General features: G+C 35.3%; 1 long non-coding RNA gene across 1 annotated transcript; it reads left to right on the forward strand.

Annotated features, from left to right (window-relative positions):
* The first annotated feature begins 1,356 nt into the window (after positions 1-1,356).
* LOC143235458 (uncharacterized) lies at positions 1,357-13,345 on the forward strand. The gene is made up of 3 exons (XR_013019200.1): positions 1,357-2,039; positions 3,405-4,198; positions 6,251-13,345. It is a non-coding gene; the product is annotated as an uncharacterized LOC143235458 (long non-coding RNA).
* Positions 13,346-27,102: the final 13,757 nt, after the last annotated feature.

Below are 27,102 nucleotides of genomic sequence, written 5' to 3' on the forward strand. Positions count from 1 at the left end.
CTTCATTTTTGTCCTGTCTGATTTTAACCACAACACTTTCTGCCACATGTCCGCAGTATCATTGACACGCTTTGTCGCAAACTCCATACAAGGTTTAAGATGATTATCTTTCCTTAATGTATTTTTTTCCTTTCCACTAGCTCAAACAGGCCAGCTTGTTTAGGGACTATAATAACGTCGATCTATAAACATTCATTCCCATCTCAGACATGAAACTTTGCAAAACTTTCAAAGTCAATGTTGGCTTTAGAGTGGCATCCCTGAGTAGTTTCCTGCTTGCCCAGCTGTTTAGTTTGGAAGGGTGGCCTGATCTGGTAAGAGACTGGGTGGTATGAAGCTCATTTCACTTCTTAATGATGAACTTCACTGTACTCAAAGGAATAATCAGCAACTTTGAAACATCCTTGTAATCTGCTCTAATTCTGTGAATTTTTAAACTAATATTTTGCATCTGAGCTGATAGGTTGCCGTAGCAAAGGGACTGAATACTTATGCATTTGAGAATATTCTAAATTTCTTCGAAAATTTAACTTACTTACATAATATCAGCGTTTCTTTAGCTTTTTCAGTGAGGGATAGATTGTGTGGATTTTAAATATAAAAGTCCCATTGGAAAGTTTTATGATTGTGAACTCAGATGGCAACAAAATGTGGAAACTTTGCAGGAGGACGAATACTTTTGCAAGACACTGTAAATCACCCGATAAGTTAACTAATGAAATAGATCACGACGTGATTCGATATGTTGATAACGTGATCAAGGGCTGTGTTTTTGGGTTTAGATAAGCTGATAAAGGGCGTGAGTTTATAGTTAAATCAGAAATATTAGGATTCAGATCTTGTCTTTAGATTATAAATGTTTATATTCCAACTCAAAACAAGTGACTGCTATCTGTGGTTATTTATAATCAGCTTATTTTAAAATTATAAAAACAAATAGTTTAAAAGCATCAGATGTTACACAACGTGGATAAAGGTTTTCATTTTCTTTCATTGCAGGATTTATTTTATTCCTTAAAATAATGTTTAGCATTTAGAATAAAATATTTATTTGAATATGTATATATATATTGTTTTATATAGTATCCACAAAGATGATTTTATGTCAGATTCACGTTGTCACTGAACTATACTTGCTAACATTTTGTCAAATCCTTTACACGTCTAATGCTTGCGAAATAGCGTCGATGCTTCCTTTAACAACATAATCACAGGATTTTTTTTTGTTTTTTTTTACACACACGTGTTGTCAGCGCGACATTCGTCGTTTCGGTTTCACCTACCAAGATAATTAAATGTCTTATTCGTTAGTACTCGACCTTGTCTGTTGTTTGAGGTGACGTGTTGCTTAAACGTAGAAACTGTGCGATGAATCATGATGACCCGTAGCCATGGAAACCGTTACTTCCGTTTCTAATAAATATATTCTAAGCTGACCCACTTGACGAGGCCGTTCCTTGTTGGCCAAGAAGTATCAAATTGTTCAGCACAAAACCATCTATAAACAGCTGAAAAAAACTGTTATGAGTCATCCTAATCCTCTCTCTCCAGACGAGAGCACGCTGTCTATAACTGGATCACTAATATCGGGCTATTGAATAAAAAAATAAGCAATGTACGGTGGCAAAATAGGGATAATATCGCCTGTACTTGTGAACTATGCACATGATAAAAATATCGGTAAGTTGTGTCTTATCAACACCTTTCAGATCGCTAGAGTTCTGTCTTAAAACGCTTTCGTTTTGAGGGTTCCTAGTACAATATTCTCATAATATCATTTTCACGGCCTTAAAATCTTTGTTAGATAATTCCTTCAAACTTCGTTAACGTTCACGACAGTCTTAATACTACCTCTGCAGGCTTAACCGACTTAAGACATTCCGTAAAGTATGTGCATTTTGTGCTTATGATAAAGCTATCTGTCGCCGTCCCAGATTTTGAATTACTGACCAGAGGAATTAATCTAGTTACTGGTATCATCAACGTTGAAGAACTGATGGTCATTCTTATTACACACTAACAGCTTTTTAAAGGCGGGGGTAAGTATTTTACAGATTCTATTTATTTGTTTGTTTGTTTGTTTGTTTTTTATTTCGCGCAAAGCTACACTAGGGTTATCTGCCCTAGCCGTTCCTAATTTAGCAGTGTAAGACTAGAGGGAAGGCAGCTAGTCATCACTGCCCACCGCCAACTCTTGGGCTACTCTTTTACCAACGAATAGTGGGATTGATCGTGCATTATAACGTCCTGGCGACTGAAAGGGCGAGCATGTTTAGTGTGACAGGTATGCGAACCCGCGACCCTCAAATTGCGAGTCGAACGCCTTAACACGCTTGGCCATGCCGGACCCTTTATATTTGAAGTAACTATTCAGTTTAATGGGTTTTTACAACTTCTCTACAAACAATTGACGGCCCGGCATGGCCAGGTGGGTTAAGGTGTTCAATTCGTAATCTAAGGGTCGCGGGTTTGAATTCCGGTCGCACCAAACATGGTCGCCCTTTCAGCTGTGGGGGCGTTATAATGTTACGTTCAATCCCACTATTCGTTGGGAAAAGAGTAGCCCAAGAGATGGCGGTGGGTGGTGATGACTAGCTGCCTTCTCTCTAGTCTTACACTGCTAAATTAGGGACAGCTAGCACAGATAGCTCTCGTGTAGCTTTGCGCAAAATTCAAAAACAAACGAATAAATGGTTGGGCAGACCAGTTTTAAAGTAGTATTTTGTATAGATATAATATATATATATGTGAGAAATACACTTATCATGGGCAGGGAACTGAAACATAAAATATATAATAATTTTAACTACGTTGGTACCTGTAACTGAATAACTGACTGATAAAGAACTTATAACTGAAAGGGTAACTGATTAAGAAATTGTAAGTAAACCGAGCAACTGATGAAGTAACTCATCAAGAAGTTGTAACTAAAGGCGTAACTGATAAAGGCATTGTAACTAAAAGTAGTTGACCAAGAAAAACTTCTTAAAACGGGTAACTAGAAACTAACCGAAGAAAAAACCCTCATTATTAAACACGCTTCTTAAGACGACCAACGGAATATTAGGTGTAAGCTACAGAGTTTTATTCGATTAACTGGTTTTGGAAACTGTTTTAATACTGGACACAAAATACTCCATATGTGTAGCTGGTAAGAAGGACCCTTCCAAAGAGTAGCTCATCTCTCTTCTAAGAAGTGAAGGGTGAACCCCTGGATGAGATACAGATGTTTTTTGTTTACGCGGCTACAAAATGTTAGTCTAAGGTCAGAATCCACGTTTATGTACCAACAAAAGGTAAGGACAAAAACTTGCGTAACAAAGTAGCTATAAAACGTAAACGGTGTCGTTGTAACCCAACTCTCACGCTCAAGTTAAAAAACAAAACTTTTTTTTTTTCTGTAGCTTTACTGGTTTATCACTGAGCTTTGAAAGGAAGAAGAGAATCTCCATTCTCCATCTCACGTGGAGAAGTTAAAACTGGACAAATTCACACGTAAGTCCACAAGGAAATTTCTGAAAAATCAAGCTCTGTGTATGAAATTCTTTTGCACGCTTAGTTGAGAAACGTTTGCCATCTCCAAGGGTAGAGATAATCCCACCCCCCAGGAGATCCTGGTGTTTGTATAGCAGAAGATATTAATAGAACAAGACAGGGCAGAGAGAGAGAGGTTCCAAAAGTAGAATCCCCGGATCTCCATGCGAGCTAGTCCTACCTTATAAGGACAAGGATCAATCTGGTCCAGAGGTAGACAGGCTGTTGCAGCAGCACGAGACCGGTATCTCACCAGCTCAAGCGCAGTGAGAGAAACAAACTGCCGACTCAAGTTTTGCTGAGCTTCGTTCCTTTAGGGATGTTGAATTACAGTTAGGGGTGGGTCCTAGACTCAGATCGGATTTATAACGTCCTGTTGCACGTGCCCACTGACGCACACTTTCACGAGCGACGTCTGCGAGTGCACTGGACAGTGGTAAGAGAAAAACTTGGAACGACGACAAAGCTCTAAGAACCGACTTCTCGTTGATATGGTGACTTGTGAGGTGATTACTAAGCGTACGTCTCGTCTTTAACGTCAACGTGGTCTGACTGATTCGTGTGGCTAAAAGGGAACGTTGTGTAAGACTATCTTGTCCGTTAACCTTTAGTTCAAGACCTTTTTTTTTTTTGAAGTGTTGCTTTCTGTTGTTGACAACAATGTGTGAGTTGATAATCATTCTTACTATTTTTCGTTTAAAAGTAATACAGCCAAGTTTCGGTTGAAGTGTATACAAATTATGATAATTTAAAGTGAGTTGCAATGAAAAACTTCGCTCAGTCCTCGAAACTATCGTACTTTAATAACTTTAGAAAATGTATTCGATAACTTAGAGAAGTAACTACTTAGCAAGTGTGAGAGTTTAGAAACTTGTAAGTTTGTTAACTTAAAGGAAACTAATTCAATTACCACGAAAACCAGAAATCTTATTAGCTTTGGAAAAGATTGTGTCTCAGTTACTGAAAAGTGCTTATTAATTACTATAGAAATTAAAGGTTTAATAGCTTCGGAAGAGTGAGTATTCGGTTCTAAAGAAAGTAAGAGTTTATAGCATAGAGAAAAACAAATTTCTGTATAAAATAGTACCCCCACTGGCACAGTAGTATATCTGGAGAGCTATACCGCTAAAACCGGGTTTCGATACCCTTCATGTAGCTTTGTGCTTAATAATAAACAAACTATATAAAATAGAGGTTTGAAAGCTTTGGAAAAATATATTAAGACTGACAATAACTGGTAAACATCATAATTACAGAATTTAAGAAAACAGAGGCAACTGTTTCTCACATATTATAACTAACAAGATTTCACAAGTAAAATAAAACAGCATCAGCTGAAACTGTGATAGTAATAAGTTGAATATTTGTGAAACGTGTAATTGTTTTCGATTTCCTTAATTATGTGAAAATGTGTTAGTTATTATATAAATTAGGAGTTCATACCTTTGACAAAAAATCACGTATTAGTTGCTATACAAAATAGAGTACTGATGGATTTAAAAAGAACTATTTCTGCTATGCAAGTTGTATCAAACTTTATAAACTTTCCAGTTTACAAAGTAAAACGTTGGAGAATACGCTTGATCAAATTTAGGCTTACATTAAACAGAATCAGAAAGAACGACTTCAAGTCGTTAGCAAAAAACGAAATTCATTTCACTGACTTGATCCATTTCGTTAAATTATTATTATTATTATGCTATCGTTGTTAAAAACTTTTAAAAGACGAATAAATATTTGAGGTAGATAGAAAACAGTCTTCCTTAACTGATTTATGCTAGAAAGCTATTTTAAATCCTTTGTTTACATATAATAGTTTTTCTTTCTATATTTAACTAGTTTGAAGTGAAGTATTTTTATCTAATATACATATATTTCTTTGAAACTAGGCCTAAAAATAATTTAAAGTAGCATTACTAATCTGTTAACATTCAAAGAGTGCTCGCGTAAAATTAACTGTAAGATATTTAATAGACTGCCTTACTCGTGTTTTGCTCTCTAACTGTAGTGTTTGGTTTAGAGTAAAGCCACATTGAGCTGTCTCTTGTGTTCACCGCGAAGAATCGAACACCTTTTAGCATTGTAATTCTGTAGACTGCCTGTAATGATAGCTTTATATTAATTTGTTCTCTACTTTTACAAGAAAGAGATGAAGTAACTAGAAAAGTGATTTAACCCAACGTCTCTATATCTCTTTCTTTGGCGTAAAAAATCAAAATAAATAATTCATTACAATTACGAAAACAAACGGTCTAAAATACAAATCAAATCACAAGTATCGGATTAAAATATGAGGTACGACTACCACATGAGTCCAAGAACGTTTTAATAATTTAATACTAGTTATCTAGGTGGGTTATTTTAAGGTATTAACTGATGAGTGGGTTATGTGTAACTATAATATTATAGATGGATTATGTTCAGCTAGTGTGTAAGTGGATTATGCGTAACTATTCGGCTATAAATTGATTATTTTTAGATACTAAGCTTAAATGTATTATTATTGTAGATATTAAACTGTAGGTGAATTAATATCATAGATATTAAGCTGCAGATGGATTACATTTATAGATATTAAAATGTAGATGTATTATGTTTGAAGCTGCTCAAATATGGACGGATAAGTTACAGTTACTGTATTGCGAATTTATTATTGTAGTTATGATATTCTGGGTGAATCTTGCTTATTTTTAAATTCTGCTCTATCAAATGACAGATTCCTTCTGACTTCTGCACCATCATCAGTGACACGTTGTTTCTTACTTCTGCACAACAGGATTGATATCTTCATTCTGCCTTCTGTTTTAAGATGCTTGTCATCATATTCTAGACCTCACCCGGATACGGTGCTTCTTTACTTCCCATATCTGTAATCCAGTTTTATGGAATGTAAAGAAGTATGGAGTCCTGGGAGGAGAATCCACAATACTGGAGTCACCACTGTGCACGTTCTAATCTGTGTCGTTAGAAGCTGCAATTAAGAAATGAACATTTTAGCAGACCTCAAATTATTTTCAACGATCTCCGATCTGTTTCATTCCAACAGACTTTGTTGAGATATGATCAGTATAGTTGAATGTATTTCCCTTTGTTTCTAGAGTTCCGGTGTTTCCTGTTCATTCAAGGATAATATGGTTCACCCTCTGTCAGAGTTAATGAAACTTATCAACTTACAAAATGGCGGCTCTCATGCCCGTTGTCAAGATGAGTGCTGATGATCCAATAAAGTTTTTGTACGTTATTTCTCACACAGTAGTCGTTGCCATAATAACCACTGTGATCCAATAGAACGTTTCGTTACATTATTGTAAATTTGCACTTGTCAAATTACAATTATTACTCTAGTGCTCGCTCGCGATCTACTGTACAGCTCTCTGTCCCGAGACATCTGTCGGTAAGCCTTCTATTCTTTTATCTCTACCTTTTTACGTTTGCTTCCATACATCTTTGTGTGTCCAATTAAAAAATAAAAACTTCTAAACGTGTATTTTATTGTCTGCATTATTGAATGGTAAAATTGTTTTCAAACAATTACAATAAAACTTTTCTTATATAACCAAGAACATTTCTAGAGTGATCAAACGCTCCAATACGATATTAATGACGTTATAAAAGTAAGCGAGTTTCTGGGGATTTTCTCCTCAACCAATCATTGGTCATCTTTTGCTGAAAACAACTTTTGTCTCTAGTGTTATACATGAAACAGTCAGATCTATTTTATTATAATCCAATTACGAAGTAATAATGAACCATGTTTTGATAGTCAGAGAGAAATAACAAACAACGTATGACGAATTAAGTTTTTTTAAAACAGCCAAATCACAAATAAATATAGAAATATTTAAAGCAGATGATGCTTGACAGTTTAATCAGAGTAATAACTACTCACTATTATTAACTATTATAAGGTAGTTAACCCATATGGTTAACCCACAAGCCCCCAGTAATTGTAATAGTAATAATGTATTAAATAAAACAAAATTGCTAAAGTACTGAGTCAAGTTTGTTACACAAGGGCCTGGCATGGCCTAGCGCGTTAAGGCGTGCGCTTCGTAATCTGATGGTCGCGTGTTCGCGCCCGAGTTGCGCCAAACATGCTCGCCCTCCCAGCCGTGGGGGCGTTATAATGTGACGGTCAATCCCACTATTCGTTGGTAAAAGAGTAGCCCAAGAGTTGGCGGTGGGTGATGATGACTAGCTGCCTTCCCTCTAGTCTTACACTGCTAAATTAGGGACGGCTAGCACAGATAGCCCTCGAGTAGCTTTGTGCGAAATTCCAAAAAAAACAAACAAACAAACAATTGTTACACAAGTGATAATAATTCTTATAAACATTCAAGATATTACTCAAAATATAGAGAATCTGAAACAAGTGAGATAATTGAATTTACTTACTTTGGCGCATGAAGATTTATAGGATTCTTTGAGATAATAAGAACATTTAGAATACGCTACCGTGTAAAACGTGTACCTCTAGGTTGTTTATTATTTTTGATACTGTTCATAGCCTGTGTTAAGAATCTTCAAGCTATTATAAATGTGTGTTAACATTTTTAGAGCATTATACATCTGTATTAATATATTCAGGCTATTACACATCCATGTTAACGTCTTCAGACTATTCTAAACCTGTTTTAACAATTTCAGGGTATTATAGATCTACGTTAACATATTCAGACTATTCTAAATCTTTATCAACTTCTTCAGGTTAATTGAAATATATATTAACACCTACAGGTTATTTTAAATCTGTGTTAACATCTTCATCTTGTTAACATCATAAGACAGTTCTAAGTTTCTTGGATGTTTTTCATCCACGCGACTAGTCGACATATCCGGTTACACTTAAACTTAAGGATTCTAAATTCTAGCCTTTGCTCTAATGTACACGTACGTCCTCTCGGTGGTCCAATGAGTGGGTGCTGTTACTTAAAACAGGAAGTTAGGTGTGGGTTATTAACTTATTCACAGAAAACCACCCACACACCATGATACTAATAACACAGAATTACTTTATTTAACTGTATTTTGACCGCAAGTTGATGTTAAGAGAAAATACCAGGGGGTAGTAGGGCAATTAAAAACACAAACAAAATCATGCGCAAACCTGCTCAAGACTATCTGCGCTACTTCTCCTTAATTTTAAAGTAACACACTAAAGGGAAGCCAAGTAACTAGTCAACACCACTCATTGCCAACTCTTCGTCTATTCTTTACCAACTGATGATGCGATTCGTCGTAACATTACAACACAACCCAGCTAAAAGAGCGAGCATGTCCGGTGATAGGTTTAGATCTTGCAGTCCGTAGATTGCAAGTAAACTGCACTAGTCATTAGGCCATGAACGTTGTGAATCGTGTTAATTGGATCTGGTTGGTTAGTACTATTACAGGCTATGATAGAAAGTACTATGGGGTCCACATACTGCGTCATATTGATTAATGTTACATAGTTTTCCGTGTTACAACACTAAGTGAATAGCTCTTACCAGAAAATAATAATTACTTGTTTCCTGTGTAGGGGATCCCAGTAATGATTAGTGGATTAATTGCAACACTAATGACTTTTTTTTCTTTACATTTAAATGAAATGTTATTATAGACCCTACAACCACCACGTTCATAGATCAATAATCTTATTTATTATCATTTCGGGCGAGTCTCCAATTTATTAGATTACGTATTACTGTTTTGAATAACCGGAAATTTGAATTTAGAATTAATTAATGTTAATATGTATCAAATTTATAATATTTGACAATAAGATTGATACACACAATTTTTAACACAAATATATTTTAATATACAAACAGTGTATTAGTAGTTATTACAAATGATGGTTTACATACAATACTTTATAAACTTATAGACAATACTTAGTCTTATATCTGGTATAGAACTGAATATTTTATTTATGATCTACGTCCACGCCGAGCAAATTAATCCTGAGTTGATATTGTCACACCTCGCTAAAGCTAGCTAGCTTGATTGGCCTCACACGGCTGACTTTGACCGATGGTGACATTTAATGCCCTCGTAGAAATTCTAACGTTGGAGGTAATTTACTGAAGTTGAACGACTGGTAATATTCGAAACCTATAAAAGTTCTTGGTCAAATTCTGCAGTTTTTCCGATTAATAGGCGTTAATCACAAGTATAGCTTCCTAGACCTATTGCACACTGATTGTAACTGATCAACAGCAATAACAACATTCTTCTAGTACTATGCCTCGGTTCTAGAACATTTACCAAAGTTCGAACACGCTAGAGTTTTCATAAAACAACTATTGTTGTTTTACTCTCAAGAACATTCTACAAATTTTGAGAACAGACGAGACTTGCGCAGTACACAATCAACAATATACGTCACATGCAAAAAATAAAACTATAATTAAACAAGTTTAGTATTTTAAAATAAACGTATAACGGTAAATTCATTACATAAGTATTAAATGATTTGGGAAAAACAGAACGGAAAAAAATGAAGTCCATGTCGGTCACCTAAGAGTTCAGAAATTACTTGTTAAATGGGTAAAACCTTCTGGATTGGGTAACAACAAAACTTTCTCAAAACTTATTGTCTTAACTTTCTGAAAGAATGTGTGGTATAAAAATATGCCGAATTTATTGACTTCTTGCTGTTCCAAGTTACCCTGTCAGCCATGTAGTTCGATGACAAAAAAGTCTTTCATAATTTGTGTATGAGTACATTAATGACGTCTCACTGTATGACGTAGAGATAAAAACCACATGTACAATGAAACAGAAGAATCGTCTTCCGCCCCCTCGCGGCCAACACGACCAGTTGTGGGAGATTTGGATTTGAGCCAGATGTAGAATGAAAAGCCACAATGATGAAAATTTCCTGAAGAAACTAAACATAAGAGCGTTGATGACAACAATCACTTACAAAACATCTCGTTCTAACAACCAACTTGCTTCCAATAAAGTAAAATCTTTTAGTAGAACATTAGTTTCCGTTCCTTCTTTTGACGAAGCTTAATTCAAGGAGAAAGTTTTACACAATATTATAAATATATACAATCCAATATAGAAGAGATTATGATATTTTAAAACTAATAAAAGACTAACACTTCAAACTTGATTTTCGGAATAGCGAAGCACTCAATTCTAAACTAACACTTTCAAACTGAAATGTGGAAAACGAAACCCTTAAAAAAAAACATTTTCATTCCAAATAAATTCAACCCTTTAAGACGTCTGCCATAAAGACTATAAAAATGTCGTTCAATTTCCACCATCAGTGTTAAAGCATCTTTTACAATACATAATATCTTATTAATTACCTTTCCTGGAAACTGAATATCCTCTCTAATCTAAAAATCCGGAAAAAAATAATTGACATTATTAAAACATAGAGCACGTTTTATTTCATGAAACATACCATGCATGAAATGTTTAAACAAAAGGAAATATTTCCATATTACGGAAAAAATATCAAAATCATCAACTACATTTGGAATAAAATATTTTTAAAAAACTGGCAATAGTTTTCTATATCATAAAAGAGGCTTTATTATGACTTTTTATACATCTGCAGAATATTACGTTGTGTGAATATGCAAAATAGTTTGATTATGTAACCAGTCCCATGATTTTGTCAATCCTAAAATTTATGTTTCTTTGTTTTTGAATTTTGCGTTCAACTCCTAATCTGAGGGTCGCGGGTTCGAATCCTCGTCATACCAAACATGCTCACCCTTTCAGTCGTGAGGTCGATATAATTTGACAGTCAATCCCACTTTTCGTTGGTAAAAGAGTAGCCCAAGAGTTGGCGGTGGGTGGTGATGACTAGCCGCCTTCCCTCTAGTCTTACACTGCTAAATTAGGGAGGGCTAGCGCAGATAACTCTCGTTTAGCTTTGCGCAAAATTCAAAAACAAAAACAAACAAACCTAACCTAGCAAGTGTGTATTCATTTAAAGCGGGGTCTTTAATTTCAACAATGGCGGGAATGAAAAGGAGTGCACATATCACACAAAACCTATGACCATCACCTGGTGATGAGTGACGAAGGGAAATATAACAGGTTGTTTAAAGTGCAACAGATCTCAGACTGTGCCCAGTTTGGCTTACTCTCTCAACAGATCTCAGACTGTGCCCAGTTTGGCTTACTCTCTCAATATTTGCTGTGATGTAATCAAGAAAGTTTGCTTTCAAAATGGTTATAAAAGTGTAATCTGCGGACATTGAATAACTAGGAATATGTGATATTGTCTCATGAGTTATGCACACCAGATTCTGTACTGACAGTTAAATAAAATATGTAGAAAACCACAACAGATAATTGACGACATCTGTATTATTCTAACAAACTCCAGCTCTTGGAGAAGGTGTGATAATGTGTAGATCATTACTGCGACATCGAATGGATTATTTAATTCCATACTGATGAATTTTCTACCTTAACAGACAAGGACACTTTCACGTTGATAGTTGAAGAACACATGTATTGTCCAGCATTAGTTCATAAAACATGGCGTCATTTGTCTTCCAAACTCTATCGAAATCACAGGCTCTCAGTTCGATTGGATATATTTGGAAGGAACCTAAATCAAAGTGTTCATCACCATAACGCACTCAAACCTGTGAGAAAGTTTGAATGTGAGCAGTTTAACCGAGTTGAGAAATGAACTGAATAAATTAGCGTTAGGTGTTTAAAAAGTTCTGAATATAGTAGTTTTAATGTTGCCTTCCAATCAGAGCAAACGACCTAGTGAGAGGAAAACTAAAAATCAACTTGCTAATGAGTATAGATATTTAAATATATATTTTATACTATCTTATTCATAAATACTACAATGCATATACGTCAGTACATCGATTTGAAGCAAAATATATGCTTTAAAAATAGTAAGAGGATTTATATTCTTTTCAATTATGCAAAATACAACAAGTGACTTTAAAACGTTTTTAAGGTTGAGGGATACTTGTTCTTTGTTAAAGTCAGGTTTATAACAGACTTTTACAATGAAATTCAACCAATCCTCTTCCAAAGGATCTTGTTCAACCAACAACTATGAACCGATAACGGATCACACACCTTGACAAATGGACCGCAAACCATGATCTCCTGACATTCAGTGGAGACTGCACAAAGTTTGAGTCAAACTATGAAGACATCTTTCGGTATGTTGTAAGGGCAACAAAAAGTTTAGACCATACCAGATAAACATTTCCTGGAATCTTCTCTGGGCTACACAAAGTTTGGATCAAACCAGGAAAACATCTCCCAGCGTCTGTAAGGCATATTCAACCAACGTATATCTATCTGAACAACCTGGACTCCGTAAAACTTTCATTCAGTCAATCTGGTAATGATCACAATTATTATTCATTCATTTACATTTATTAATACTTAAAATAGCCCTTCCATCCATCAGTTCAGCAGTAATTATCCGGACTTACGGTGTTATGCTTATAACGTTTAAATTCTGGTTTTGATACATTAGATGATCACGACAACTGAAATTAGCAGTTAGCTGACATTGTGTAGTCTTAAACTTAGCAACAAAGGAACGAATTGTTATTCTTGTTTCATATAAATTTGGGCATACTGATGGTCTTGCATTTCACTTAAATCAAAATTACTCAACAATGCTATTGATATTGTATATTTCATTTCCAGTGCTAACTTTATATAACGAATAATTCTTCAGCCTCAAATTATCGACTTGTTTTTAATACCGTTTGTTACTAACATACTCCACATATTGTAAGGATATTTGGAAATTCTGTGCTACTGTGTAGAGAACAAACTAATAAAAAATGGTGAGTTCACTTTGTTTTACGTAATGTAAACAGCAAACCTCGACACTTTGAAGATTGGGTATCTGTAATATTGGTGAGTGATTTTTTGTGTGTTATTAGAGACTCTGTAATCAAACAAGACCTGGATTCGTAAGTACTTTAGTGCATATACTGTAATTTTAGGGTTAAGAACAATTTTGAATTTCCAGAATGAAAAAGAAAAAACATTTATTCTCTTTGGAATTTCGCACAAAGCTACTCGAGGGGCTATCTGTGCTAGCCGTCCCTAATTTAGCAGTGTAAGACTAGAGGGAAGGCAGCTAGTCATCACCACCCACCGCCAACTCTTGGGCTACTCTTTTGCCAACGAAAAGTGGGATTGACCGTCACATTATAACGCCCTCACGGCTGGGAGGGCGAGCATGTTTGGCGCGACTCGGGCGCGAACCCGCGACCCTCAGATTACGAAGCGCACGCCTTAATTTATTTCTAAGATACACATAATATAATTTATTATTCACCCCTTAGAGAATTATAGCTGAAGATTTTTTATTCATTTCTGGTTATATTGATGTACCAATGAAGTTCAAAATTATTTGTATTCTTGAAAGTTTCCGTTTTTGTACATTTGTATTTTTTGGTTACCTATTAATATATTATAGAAAATAAATAGATAACACTTTACTTACATACTACTAGATGGCAGGATAATCTATATTCAGGGATACTAACTCTGGTGGCCACTACATCCTAACAATTTCGACAGGTAGATTCAACTTTTTCTGTGCAAGGAAAGAATATCAAAATTGGGTGTAACTGGTGGATATAAGTCGAAAAATAAGAAATTAATCTGAATGGTCGACTTAGACCAAGGTTACGTGGGTATAGAGCATTTTATGTGTCATGCGCTAAGAAGAACGGTTTGGAAGTTAAAAGATAAAATAATTTTTCTTCTCCTGAAAATCTGAATTGCAACTGAACCGAATAAAGTTAATGATTATTATAATTCACTTACATTTTCTTGTTCACACGTTAACAGTCGTTATTCAGGAAAAGTGGTCATATAAATAATTCCTAGACCATTATTATGTCTGTCGTATCTCAGACAGCCAGAGAGTCCTGGTATTTGTATGAATGGCCTAGTACGCGTTTGATACGATAGAGATAATGTGGTTCAGGTATTTTAACAAATTATCATTGCTCTCTCTCGCTATCAATCTGGTTATTTATTTTCGATTATTATTAATTGTTATTCAAGGTAAAAGTGACTGAAACGAGAAATATTATACTTGGGACACTGTTTAATGGAATACGACGTAAACGTACATGATACATTTGTAATTCGAAAATTAAAAACAAAAAAACTGATAAAATATGGAGTAACTAAAATATGAATATTGGTGGATATGAAATAAGTAAAACAGTTAAATAAAGATAAGAACTGAAAATTCAAGGTCTTATTTAATATGAATCCAATGGTTAATTAATCAGCATCTTATAAAGCATAGTTAAAACTTTGGGCTCAAATCTCCCTGACTACACCTAGTTTAATTACCGCTCAGTCAAACGCACATATTCGTACTTTCACCCTTCTACAAAATACATGAGATGAATTCAATCTTTCGTTTCAAAAATCCAATGGATTCTACAACTGTTTTATTCGACAAGAAATGTGAGGCGAATGTTTAATATATTCCCAGTATGACATAATACTTGAATAAAAAGTACTAAATACTTCGTTATGGTATTCGATACAATACTTTAAATGTGTGTGTGGTTTTTCTTATAGTAGAGCTGCACTGGGCTATCTGCTGTGTATACCTAGGGGAATCGAACCTCTGATTTTAGCGTTGTAAATCCGAAGACATATCGATGTCTCAACGGGGTACATACTACAAATAAAAACATGTTACTTTAGAACGTTGACAGACTTCTATTGCAACTAAGACTGTCCACGAGTTAATAGCTTTTGTTACTTCTAAAAATCGCTAAGTATGTTTTTTACAATAAACTACATGACTGTCATGGGCCGGTATTTAAAATGCTTAATTTATAATTTGCGAGTCGTAGTTTCGAATAATCTTACCAAACATACTCAGCATTTTATCTAAAACGTAAAAATTAATCCCACTGTTCGTTGATAAAGAGTTATGGGTGGAATATATGTTTTCCATCACTGTTGAAAGAGGAACAGCTAGCACATATAGCTTTGAACAAACTTTAAATAACCAAATATTTTAAATAAGTTTAATTCTGTATAAAACAAATTAAATGATATTTTACAAGTCACTTTAACAATTAAGTGGTTGATAAAAATAAGTGGTTGTTACGAAATATTATTGGGTTCGTTTCTATGTAGATAAACCCAAAGCTACACAATGGGCGATCTGTGTTCTGACCACTACGACTAGGCCTGGCATGGCCTAGCGCGTTAAGACGTGCGCTTTGTAATCTGAGGGTCGCGGGTTCGCGCCCGAGTCGCGGCAAACATACTTGCCCTCCCAGCCGTGGGGGCGTCATAATGTGCCGTCAATCCCACTTTTTGTTGGTAAGAGAGTAGCCCAAGAGTTGGCGGTTGGTGGGGATGACTAGCTGCCTTCCCTCTTGTCTTACACTGCTAAATTAGGGACGGCTAGCACAGATAGCCCTCGAGTAGCTTTGTGCGAAATTCCAAAAACCAAACCAAACCACTACGACTATCGAAACCCAATTTCTAGCCTTGTAAGTCTGCAGACATACCGCTGTGTCCGTGGAGAGATGTTAATAGCATTTTGTTTTGAATTTCGCGCAAAGCTACTCGAGGACTATCTGCGCTAGCCGTCCCTAATTTAGCAGTGTAAGACTAGAGGGAAGGCAGCTAGTCATCACCATCCACCGCCAACTCTTGGGCTACTCTTTTATCCAACGAATAGTGGGATTGACGTAACATTATAACGCCCCAACGGCTGAAAGGGCGAGCATGTTTGGTGCGACCGAGATTCGAACCCGCGAATTACGAGTCAAACGCCTTAACACGCTTGGCCATGCCAGACCAATGTTAATGGGAATAACAAAACTAAGGAAAACTGATAAGGACTATAAATAAAATGACTGTTACAATTTTAATGATCAAAAGAATGATTGTCTGTTTGGTGGACACAGCAGATGGCCCAATGTGGCTTTGCTATAAGAAAAAAACACACACACTACTCCGTGTTTGAATTTCTCTCAAAGGTAACATGATGGTTATATATGCTAGTTTTCTTTATTTTGGAAATAAATAGAATATGGTAAAACAGTTACCCAAAACCATCCGCCTCCAATTCTTTGGATGTTCTTGTCAGATTGAACAGTGGAATATCCCTGTTACTCTTATAATACACGTACAGTCCTAAGCAGGAAGTAAGATTTAATGTTTGGTGGTAACAGGACACAAACCACTAAAACTCAGCTCCATAGTCCGATACGTTGATCACTGGGTCATGCTCGTAATTAGTTTGAACTAGATGGCACACATAATTCAATAAAGTAGCTTTAATTAACTTATTAAACGTAATTATCTCTATGTAAACAACAAAATATGGCACTTTTCTTATATAATATTTATACATGTAAAGAGCATAAAGGATGTTTGTCTAATTATTTACTGAAATGCAAATAATTAGGAAACGGAAAACACGAAGAGAGCTAAAATTTTAATAAACAAAGTTACGTATAAAAAAAATACCACACAAAACTAGTTTCTCTTGATTAGAAGTATATTTACTAAACGTTTCCGGCAGATGGAAGCACTTCAGACACATGCTGAAAGATTTCATGACGTAATAAAAGGTGAGTAAAACACTTGAAGTGTACCTACGCGGTAGCAAGAAAATCTCATTGAAATATATGGGTTAAATATTTGCATCAAAATGTGCATAGGAGATAAATAGTTTCTCTTGATTTCAACTCAAACTAAATATCAAAATGGAAGATAAATACTTCAGTAAATTTCTGTATCATTATTCTTTTGTTGGCAGATTTTTTTTGATTTTTTTTATTGACAGACCTTTATATAGCCTTGTACTTACCTCCAAACAAGCACATAATTTATTTTTAAATTACTTATCAAAAATAATTCAACGTTAAATTCACGTGATGTGAACAAGTTACCTTATTTTCTCCTTTAACGTTCATACAAGCTTCACCATCTGGTACACGGTAAGCCTACATTAAAATATGTTCAAACTTCTCTTAGCTATACAAATATTGATGTAAAATTAAATGAACTTCTACAAAGTAACTCAATGAGCACGATAGCAAAGACATATCCCAAATAATTTTCGTAAACTCACACAGACTGATTTGCCCTGTCATCTTCTTGAAATTTTCTTTTAACTTTATTGTATATTTATTATGCTTTTGAATACACTAGAAAATGTTATCTGTTTCTTAGCACTTACGGCCTGGCATGGCCAAGCGCGTAAGGCGTGCGACTCGTAATCCGAGGGTCGCGGGTTCGAGCCCGCGTCGCGCTAAACATGCTCGCCCTCTCAGCCGTGGGAGTGTATAATGTGACAGTCAATCCCACTATTCGTTGGTAAAAGAGTAGCCCAAGAGTTGGCGGTGGGTGGTGATGACTAGCTAGCTGCCTTCCCTCTAGTCTTACACTGCTAAATTAGGGACGGCTAGCACAGATAGCCCTCGAGTAGCTTTGTGCAAAAAAAAACAACAAACAATTCTTAGCACTTTCTAGGTGACCTAGGTTTGTCTTATTAAACTTTTAGATCAAAGTGTTACCATTAAAGCTCGCAGATATCTCTGTTTAATAAATAAAACACCACAAAAAATAAAGATTATAACAAAATTACAGTTAATAATAACCAGACAATGTTACTTTTACGGTAAAGATGGATCTCATTAAAACATTTGACTTGTACAAAAACAGCCAAGTTTGAAAAATGGGTCAACCATATATATATAATATGTAATATAAAAGTACTAAGTTGCATAAAAACCAAATCCTGTAAAGGTGTGATTTGAACGTCGACTTTAATGGCAACTAGAACATGAACATTTAGGACAAGTTTTCTCCAGTATTTCACGGTTTGTTTGTTTGTTTTAAGCTTAAAACTGTATTATGCACTATCTTCGACATGCCCACTCCTGTATCGAACCTTGAATTTAAAGTTAGATTATATCACACACGATAATGAAACAGAATATCCGCAAACCATTGTGTATGTATGTAGTACATGTGTCGTAAGCAAACATGCAAACTTTCTCTCCTTTGACAGTTTCTCCTTCGTTTCAGATTTTAATTTCAGCAGGAGAACACAGAAATAAATAAAATATTGATTCTCATCACGTAGGTGAACTTTACTTCTCCTCAACCTATCATCCAACGTTGTCCACACTGAATAAAAGAGAAACTGTAGATGAAAAAAAAAAAGGAGTCTATATTGGAAGTAACGCATTAATATGTCAAGGGATGAATCTCCACAGCGACTTGTCAAGTTCAGTAAGACCAGTTATTATACTGAATTATTTAAAACACAAAAAACACTAAAATAAGAAATGAGGGGTTTGCATACTAACTGAAGAAATGTAAAAACGTGACACTAAAAGAAAGAAACAAAAACCACGGAGATTCATATTAACAGACAAAGTACAACAGTACTCTTATTAAAGATCAATTTGCTGTGTAATTTACTAGGTATAGTTAGAAAACATGGGAGATAAAAGAAATGCATCCATGGTGACATACGAGGTCTGTTCAAAATATACGCGGACTGACGTCATAAAACAAAATGTACTTTATTTAGAAGTTACAGGTCTGGGACCCGTTCAAAGTACTCTCCTCCCCAACGCACACACTTATCCCAACGGTGTTTCCACTTGTTGAAACAGTCCTGGTACGCTTCTTTTGTAATGTCCTCCAGCTCCTTCGTCACATTTGCCTTAATCTCAGGAATCGTCTCAAATCTTCTTCCTTTCAAGGGTCTTTTGAGTTTGGGGAACAAGAAAAAATCGCAAGGAGCAAGGTCAGGTGAGTAGGGGGGATGGGGAAGAACAGTGATCGAGTGTTTGGCCAAAAACTCACGAGTTCTGAGGGCTGAATTTCGCAGCAACGCGGTGCATCTTCAATTTTTCGGTCAAAATCTCGTAACTAGATCCAACTGATATCCCACACTCTTCAGCAAGTTCCATGACAGTCAGACGTCGATTTGCCCGCACCAGGGTGTTGATTTTGTCGACGTGTGGGTCGTCAGTTGACGTGGAAGGACGTCTAGGACGCTCATCATCTTCAATGGACTGTCGACCATCCTTTAAACGTTCATGCCACTTGAAACATGCCGTACGCTTCATAGCAACATCACCGTAAGCCGTGTTAAGCATAGCAAAAGTTTCAGTCGCAGATTTTCCAAGTTTAACACAAAATTTCACAGCAAGTCGTTGCTCCTTCAGGTCATTCATTCTGAAATCCGCCAAACGAAAAAATCGCACTTAACTTAAAACCGCGTAGCTAATACACAAATGAAGATATTTGCAATCGGAAAATGGCATCGTAATCAGCTGATCTGTGCAAACCTAGCGACACCAAGCGGATTCCCCTGGAACCAACTGGAGCCACGCAATTCAAACAGTCCGCGTATTTTTTGAACAGCCCTCGTACAGTATGACCATGGTTATATGAGATGACAAGACTGTTGATTAATCGTCTGAATATCATTAGAAGAACGCGACGGATGAGAAATTTCCATGGTAACTACAGGACAGTATGAACATGTTTATAAGAGATAACCAGTTAGCTAAGTAATTGAATTGTTACCATTAGAAGAATGTGAGGTGGATGAGACGTTTCCATGGTAATATCAGTACAGTACGAGCATAGTTATAAGATATAACTGTTATGAGAACTATAGCAGTTGAAAAATCGCATATAAAATCGTGTAAGAAGGGCGATATGTTTCCATGGTAACTAAGACAGTACTATATGGCCATTGTCCTCAGAGAACGAGCTATCACAGCATCTGGTGAAACGTATATGGAACAAGGCGAGGAGTATAGGTGTATTTATTCACTAGGAGAGTTTAAAGGCAATACAAACCCTAGCAGTATGTCCAAACCCCTGCTTGAAATGTTGTTAAATCCCCCTCTAAACACATAACCTCAAAAAACTTGGTCTTTAATGAAGACTTTAGTCACTAGTTGGTAAACAGCATCTTGTTCATCTAATTGTTATTGCGATATACTTCCGTACAAGTGCACTGTTTATGAATGAACATAAATCTCAACTGAAGATAACGCTTTCAATCAGTATGTAAGTATAATACAATCTTGGGTTGTCCTTGGTGGGAAAAAACTAATAAACTTGCTTGATTTAGACTCAATCATACAACAACATTTTGTAAGATATATTAAGGTCTTCTAATAGCTGGAAGTTTAATGGTTTTACTTTAATATACAATTCAACAGATACATTAAGTACAGAAATAACTTCCTTCCTCTCAATATGCTGAGAAAAATTGTTCACGCACACTGTTTGTAATTGCCAAACTAAAGATTCATTTGTTTGTTTGTTTGTTTGGGAATTTCGCACAAAGCTACTCGAGGGCTATCTGCGCTAGCCGTCCCTAATTTAGCAGTGTAAGACTAGAGGGAAGGCAGCTAGTCATCACCACCCACCGCCAACGCTTGGGCTACTCTTTTACCAACGAATAGTGGGATTGACCGTAACATTATACACCCCCACGGCTGGGAGGGCGAGCATGTTTAGCGCGACGCGGGCGCGAACCCGCGACCCTCGGATTACGAGTCGCACGCCTTACGCGCTAGGCCATGCCGGGCCAAAGATTCATTTGTAGGAGCCTTAACTTGTGTCCTCGCTTGTTTCACTGTTACATAGGCCTCACACGGCACGCGTTCGACTCGCAATCTACAGGTTCGAATTCCGTAATCGAACGTATTCACTCTTTCAATTGTGAGAGCGTTATAAGGTTTCGGCTAATTTCACTATTTGTTGGTAAAGATTAGACCAAGAGATCGTGTTGGGTGGTATTGAATATTTGTTTTTCTTCCAGTCGAAAATTTTTAAATTAAGGACGGCTTGTGCAAATGGTTCTCGAGTAGTTTAACGCAAAATTCAACAAGCAAACAAACAAGGTCATTAAAAAAGGCAATCGAGCGATATGTAAAGTATGCCTTGAATGTTTCTTTCCATGGTTGTATTCGTCATGAAAACGTATTTCATTGCAGAACTGTATGTATTGTACTGAACACGTTTTATTGGTATAGTTTGTTTGTTTTTCTCTACACTCTTCCGTTCGTATGACATATATATATATATTATATAATGCTGTCTGCGACCCACAGAACATTTGCAGTAGTTGTCATTCGTTTTCAGGGACGGCATTTAAACTACATTTTGTTGCAGGAATTATGTGTTAGATCGATAAATCCTGGTCTATTTCAAAAACACATAAAAAATACGCGATCAGACAAATAAAATCTCACTTAGGCTTAGCTTTCTTCTTAATAAAATCACGCATCCGTATTTCTGTTTAATAAACTACACCTAAAGTAAACAATAAAGTAGTGGTAGTCATAATAGTGTACAGAGTGTGAAACAATTATGTGAGTTCAGTGTTGGTAAAGTTTTACAAGTTGAACTAAGAAACTCGCGAACAAATAAATATTAAAACCATACTAACGAAAAAGTAACTAAAAGGTGTTTATAGCAGTATGAAAAGAACCAAAACTAAATTATTGTAAAGTAAATTGAAAATGTTACTTATTGTAATTTATACGTAATACACATTTAACAATATACTTTACATGCATTAAACTGAAACAAACAAACAGTAAAATAAATATGTAATATTAAATCCGTTACACCTCTTTCCTTAGAGAATTAATAAGTGGCGTGAGTCAATTTTTAACTAAGGTATTATATATGTACATATACATTGCGAACAAAACATACATATAATACTGTCAAATAATTATAGAACTTCAATAATTATGACAATATATAACACAACCAATATAAATAACGTTATGATAATAAATTTACATAGCATGTGAAAGTGCTTAAACACAGTCATTAATTACACTACTTAGGTGTTATTCGAAAGTTGGGTTAGGCTTCAAAGGAGTAACACGAGTTTTATTATTGATTTACCAACGATTTGATAAATTACAGCTGAATTCTCTGAAGGTGGCACATTTGTTGGACTCTGTTTTCTCATAACCATTTTTGATAAAGTAACCATTTGGAACTCTCACCAGTTCATCACTTGGGAGTTCATATTTAAATAGTGAAGAGATCTGTGAATCCTTTTCTTGGTCAGCGATTAGTTTACTTCTAGGAAACAGAACTTCACCGGGTGAACCAGATCTCTCACAACCTTCATTGCCACTCACTGATGAATTGCCAGTAGGACAATTATTCATAAAATCCTAACCGAAACCAAAATATGTGTGAGTCAAATCTATAATATCGTCCTATATCGTTTATTTTTGGTTTAATTTCTTAGCCTGAACTCCAGTCACAGCGCACGTGGTAAACACATCTGGTTTGTCCTCAACAGCAACAACATCATCCTTAAATGAAACAGTAATCGAATCGCTAACCTTCTTGGGTTTGCCAACAACTTTACTCCCAGCCAAATTGTTTCCCAACAATAATGATACACCCTTACTCCAACCACAACTGATCCCTAAACTGGATCTGATGTTAAACAATAATGATACACCCTTACTCTAACCAACTGATCCCTAAACTAGATCTGATGTTAAACAATAATGATACACCCTTACTCCAACCACAACTGATCCCTAAACTAGATCTGATGTTAAACAATAATGATACACCCTTACTCCAACCACAACTGATCCCTAAACTAGATCTGATGTTAAACAATAATGATACACCCTTACTCCAACCACAACTGATCCCTAAACTAGATCTGATGTTAAACAATAATGATACACCCTTACTCCAACCACAACTGATCCCTAAACTAGATCTGATGTTAAACAATAATGATACACCCTTACTCCAACCACAACTGATCCCTAAACTAGATCTGATGTTAAACAATAATGATACACCCTTACTCCAACCACAACTGATCCCTAAACTAGATCTGATGTTAAACAATAATGATATACCCTTACTCCAACCATAACTGTTCCCTAAACTAGATCTGATGTTAAACAAATGTTGTGAAGAGGAACATTAACAAAGCCACCCTCAATATCCTGAACAATAACAGACTCACCAGTGACAGAACCCGAATTTAAGGGCAGAATACCTTCTAACAACAATGACTGAGTCGCCCCAGTGTCACGTGAAATACACATGTGTATGGGATTAGCACTGTCATTTGTATACAGAACCAACAAGCACAAAAGGTCTAAATTCCTTCCTAACTACAGCAATCTTTATATCAGTGACCAAATAAACAACATAATGTGATCTGGTAAAACTATGTCTCTATATGGACACGAATGCATTGGATATTGCCTCCTTTCCTTTTTTTATTCTTCAAACTCCAATAACCAGAGATATCATGATTAGGTTTATTTTAAAAATGGAAGACATGCTTTGATTGTTTTTATGACGTTTTATCCCGTCTGTAATAAGATTTCGAACGAGAGAAGTTGGATTTTGATGAAGAATATTGAACATTATTGAAGAGAACAGATACAGATTTTTGCTGAGATGACAGGAATTTCTTTTTCATAATAAATGGTTTTTTGTGTTAAAATGTAATAATCGGAAAGAGAAGTTGCTTCCTGTAATGTTTCAACTTTCTTTTCATCCAAACAGATAGCTCGATGTGGCGTTGCTATAAGAAAACACATCTTTTTATCCAAGTAAGTTCTGAGGTCTTCACTTGTACAGCGTTTAGATTCCTCAGTTAGACATAACTGTCTTAGTTTGTCGAAACTGTTATCAATATACATAGAATTACACCATCGATCAAAATAAACCTCTTTTTGTGGACGAATTCCATAAGAGTGTGGTTATCCTGCTTGTGATAGCCCCGAAACTTTTGGCAATAAATCTTAGGCACTAACTCGTATTCTTTTGAGTATAGCTACTTTAACCTTATCATGATTTGTGTAATCTTCCAGAAGGATAATGGCATAAGTTTCTTGTACTCAAACACTGAAAATATATACTGTGTAATAATAATGACCATTTTTTTCGGTGGGTCATTCTATGGTTTGGGTAGCTTTCTCAAAATGTTTGAAATATTTATCAACTTCATTTTTATTAAATGGTGGAATTTTAACATATCAATTGAGTACAAAGTTGCCATTTTACCCTGGTCGATCAGACTAGAGTCAAATTTTCATTTCTTTCAGCCTAATTTCTTCTCGGCTTTGATAGGTACTTGTTCGGCTACGAGACGTTTAGTTTCTCTTTCAGCTTCGATATGGGATTACCCTTTCTCAGCTTCGATGAGGGCTTGTTCGGCCTCGAAACGCTTATTTTCTCTTTCAGCTTCAATACGAACTTGTGCAAGATCTATTTCTTTAAGTTGTAACTGGATTTCTAACTTAGCTTTAACACACAATTCTGATTGGCTAAGAGGATACACTAAAGTATTCCCATAATGCTTCCTCACACAAGAAATCATCATCGACTAGCACCTCAACAAAGCACATTTTTGAGCTTATTTTGTCTCATTGGTTTTTTTAACTTCTAATTCTAAAACTTTGGCAATTTCGAGCAATATACTTTTGTTGTAACTTTCTGGTTGTTTAAGGGAAGATAATTTAAGAAAACCTTGATAATCAGACATGTTCAAATCTTGTTACACAGATAAATATAAACTGAGTTATGATTTGAATATTAATTAAGAACGATCAAATCTTGTTACACAGATAAATATAAACTGAGTTATGATTTGAATATTAATTAAGAACGATCAAATCTTGTTACACAGATAAATATATACTGAGTTATGATTTGAATATTAATTAAGAACGAACTTTGTCTCTGATTTAGATCCTGGACGAGATCTCAATTTATTATGTTATTATTTCGGATGAGTCTTTGATTAATAATGTTACGTACATTACATATTATTATTTCAAATAACCGGAAATTTGAACTTAGAAATTAATTAAATATTAATATGTATTAAATGTATATGTGCCAACAAGATTGACATACACAATTTTCTTTCTTAACGCAAATATTTTTAAAGTACAAATAATAATAAAATTTATAATAACGGTTATTACAACTGATATTTATACATATGTGTGTGTGTGTGTTTTCTTATAGCAAAGCCACATCGGGCTATCTACTGAGTCCACCGAGGGCAATCGAGCCCTTTTATTTTAGCGTTGCAAATCCTTAGACTTACCAATGTACCAGCGGGGTTGCAATTTATATATAAATCTTACAAAAAGGCAAAAAATACTTTTATGTTGATACACAGATACACTTCACTTGATGGGAATGCTGACAAACTCTATTTTTCACAAGTGAGTTTTTCCCGACAACAATATATAATGTTCTCATAGAAATATTAACGTTCGAAGTTAATTTACTAAAGTTTCTAATGTGCGAAATCTATAAACGTTCCTAGTCAAAAATCTGTAGTTTTCCGATTAATAAACGTTTATCACAATTGTAGCTTTCCAGGTTTATAGTATACTGACTGTAGCAGATCAACAATTCCAGATTTATAGTATACTGACTGTAGCAGATCAACAATTCCAGGTTTATAGTATACTGACTGTAGCAGATCAACAATTCCAGGTTTATAGTATACTGACTGTAGCAGATCAACAATTCCAGGTTTATAGTATACTGACTGTAGCAGATCAACAACATGTTATATTAATCTGTTTCTCGGAGCATCAACTTATAATCTTTATGCGAAGTTCAGTTAGTAACAATTTTTGTACCTATGTTCTTGATTATTACACTCGAGAATCTTTTACAGATTTAGAGAACAAGCGATATTTGCACAATACACATTTAACAATATACGTTTGACATAAAATAAACATATAATAATTAATACATTACAAAAGTTGTAATAAAGGCAAAATTAGTTGGACATGTAGAAACTCATAAATGTGTATTCACAAAATGGTAAGCATATGGGGTTTGAATAAATTGCGCAAGCGCAGTTTAGAGTGAGATATATCAAGAAAGACTAAAGCAATTACATTTAGTGCAATGTTCATTTTTCTTGGAAATTACACGCAGTTTAAGTGCTGTTTGTGTGAAGTACTTTGCAAATAACTAATAAAATAATAATAATAAAGTTGAAATTGAAATCAGCTGTCGCGTTGTGACAACAACATTGTGCTACTGTGTAACATACTAAATGTTTGACTAAAAAACAAAACGTAAGATTGATTCTGAATAGAAAAGAAAAAAAAAACTATATTCAATCCGGACTCATCCGACATAGGCCTTTCTAACAATATGAAATTTGCATCGTTTGTTCGAAAAGTTTAAAATTTACAAGAAAAGTTCCAAACAGACATGCAGACAAATGTTAGCGTATTATTATACATAGATGAATGTATGCTGAAGAGGAAATCTAGCTGTTCACTCGTAGGGAGTTCCTCGCCAGCCCTGTTCACCAATTGTCCTTTCACAATTTGCAACTGTGTCTAAGACAGGGTCTTATGTCTCAAGAGTGTCATTGTTGTGTATCTTAAAAGTGGCCTTACTGCTGCAGAGGTAGCACGCTATTTTGTGATAGCCAGCTGTACGTCCTTAGTGTACAAATGTGTTTTTAAGCACCAGATCAATCAAGATGCTTCTCTTATTATACTATTGCCTGATAACAAATGT

Source organism: Tachypleus tridentatus, chromosome 12 (genome assembly GCF_004210375.1).
Source record: "Tachypleus tridentatus isolate NWPU-2018 chromosome 12, ASM421037v1, whole genome shotgun sequence".
Lineage (NCBI taxonomy): Eukaryota > Metazoa > Arthropoda > Merostomata > Xiphosura > Limulidae > Tachypleus > Tachypleus tridentatus.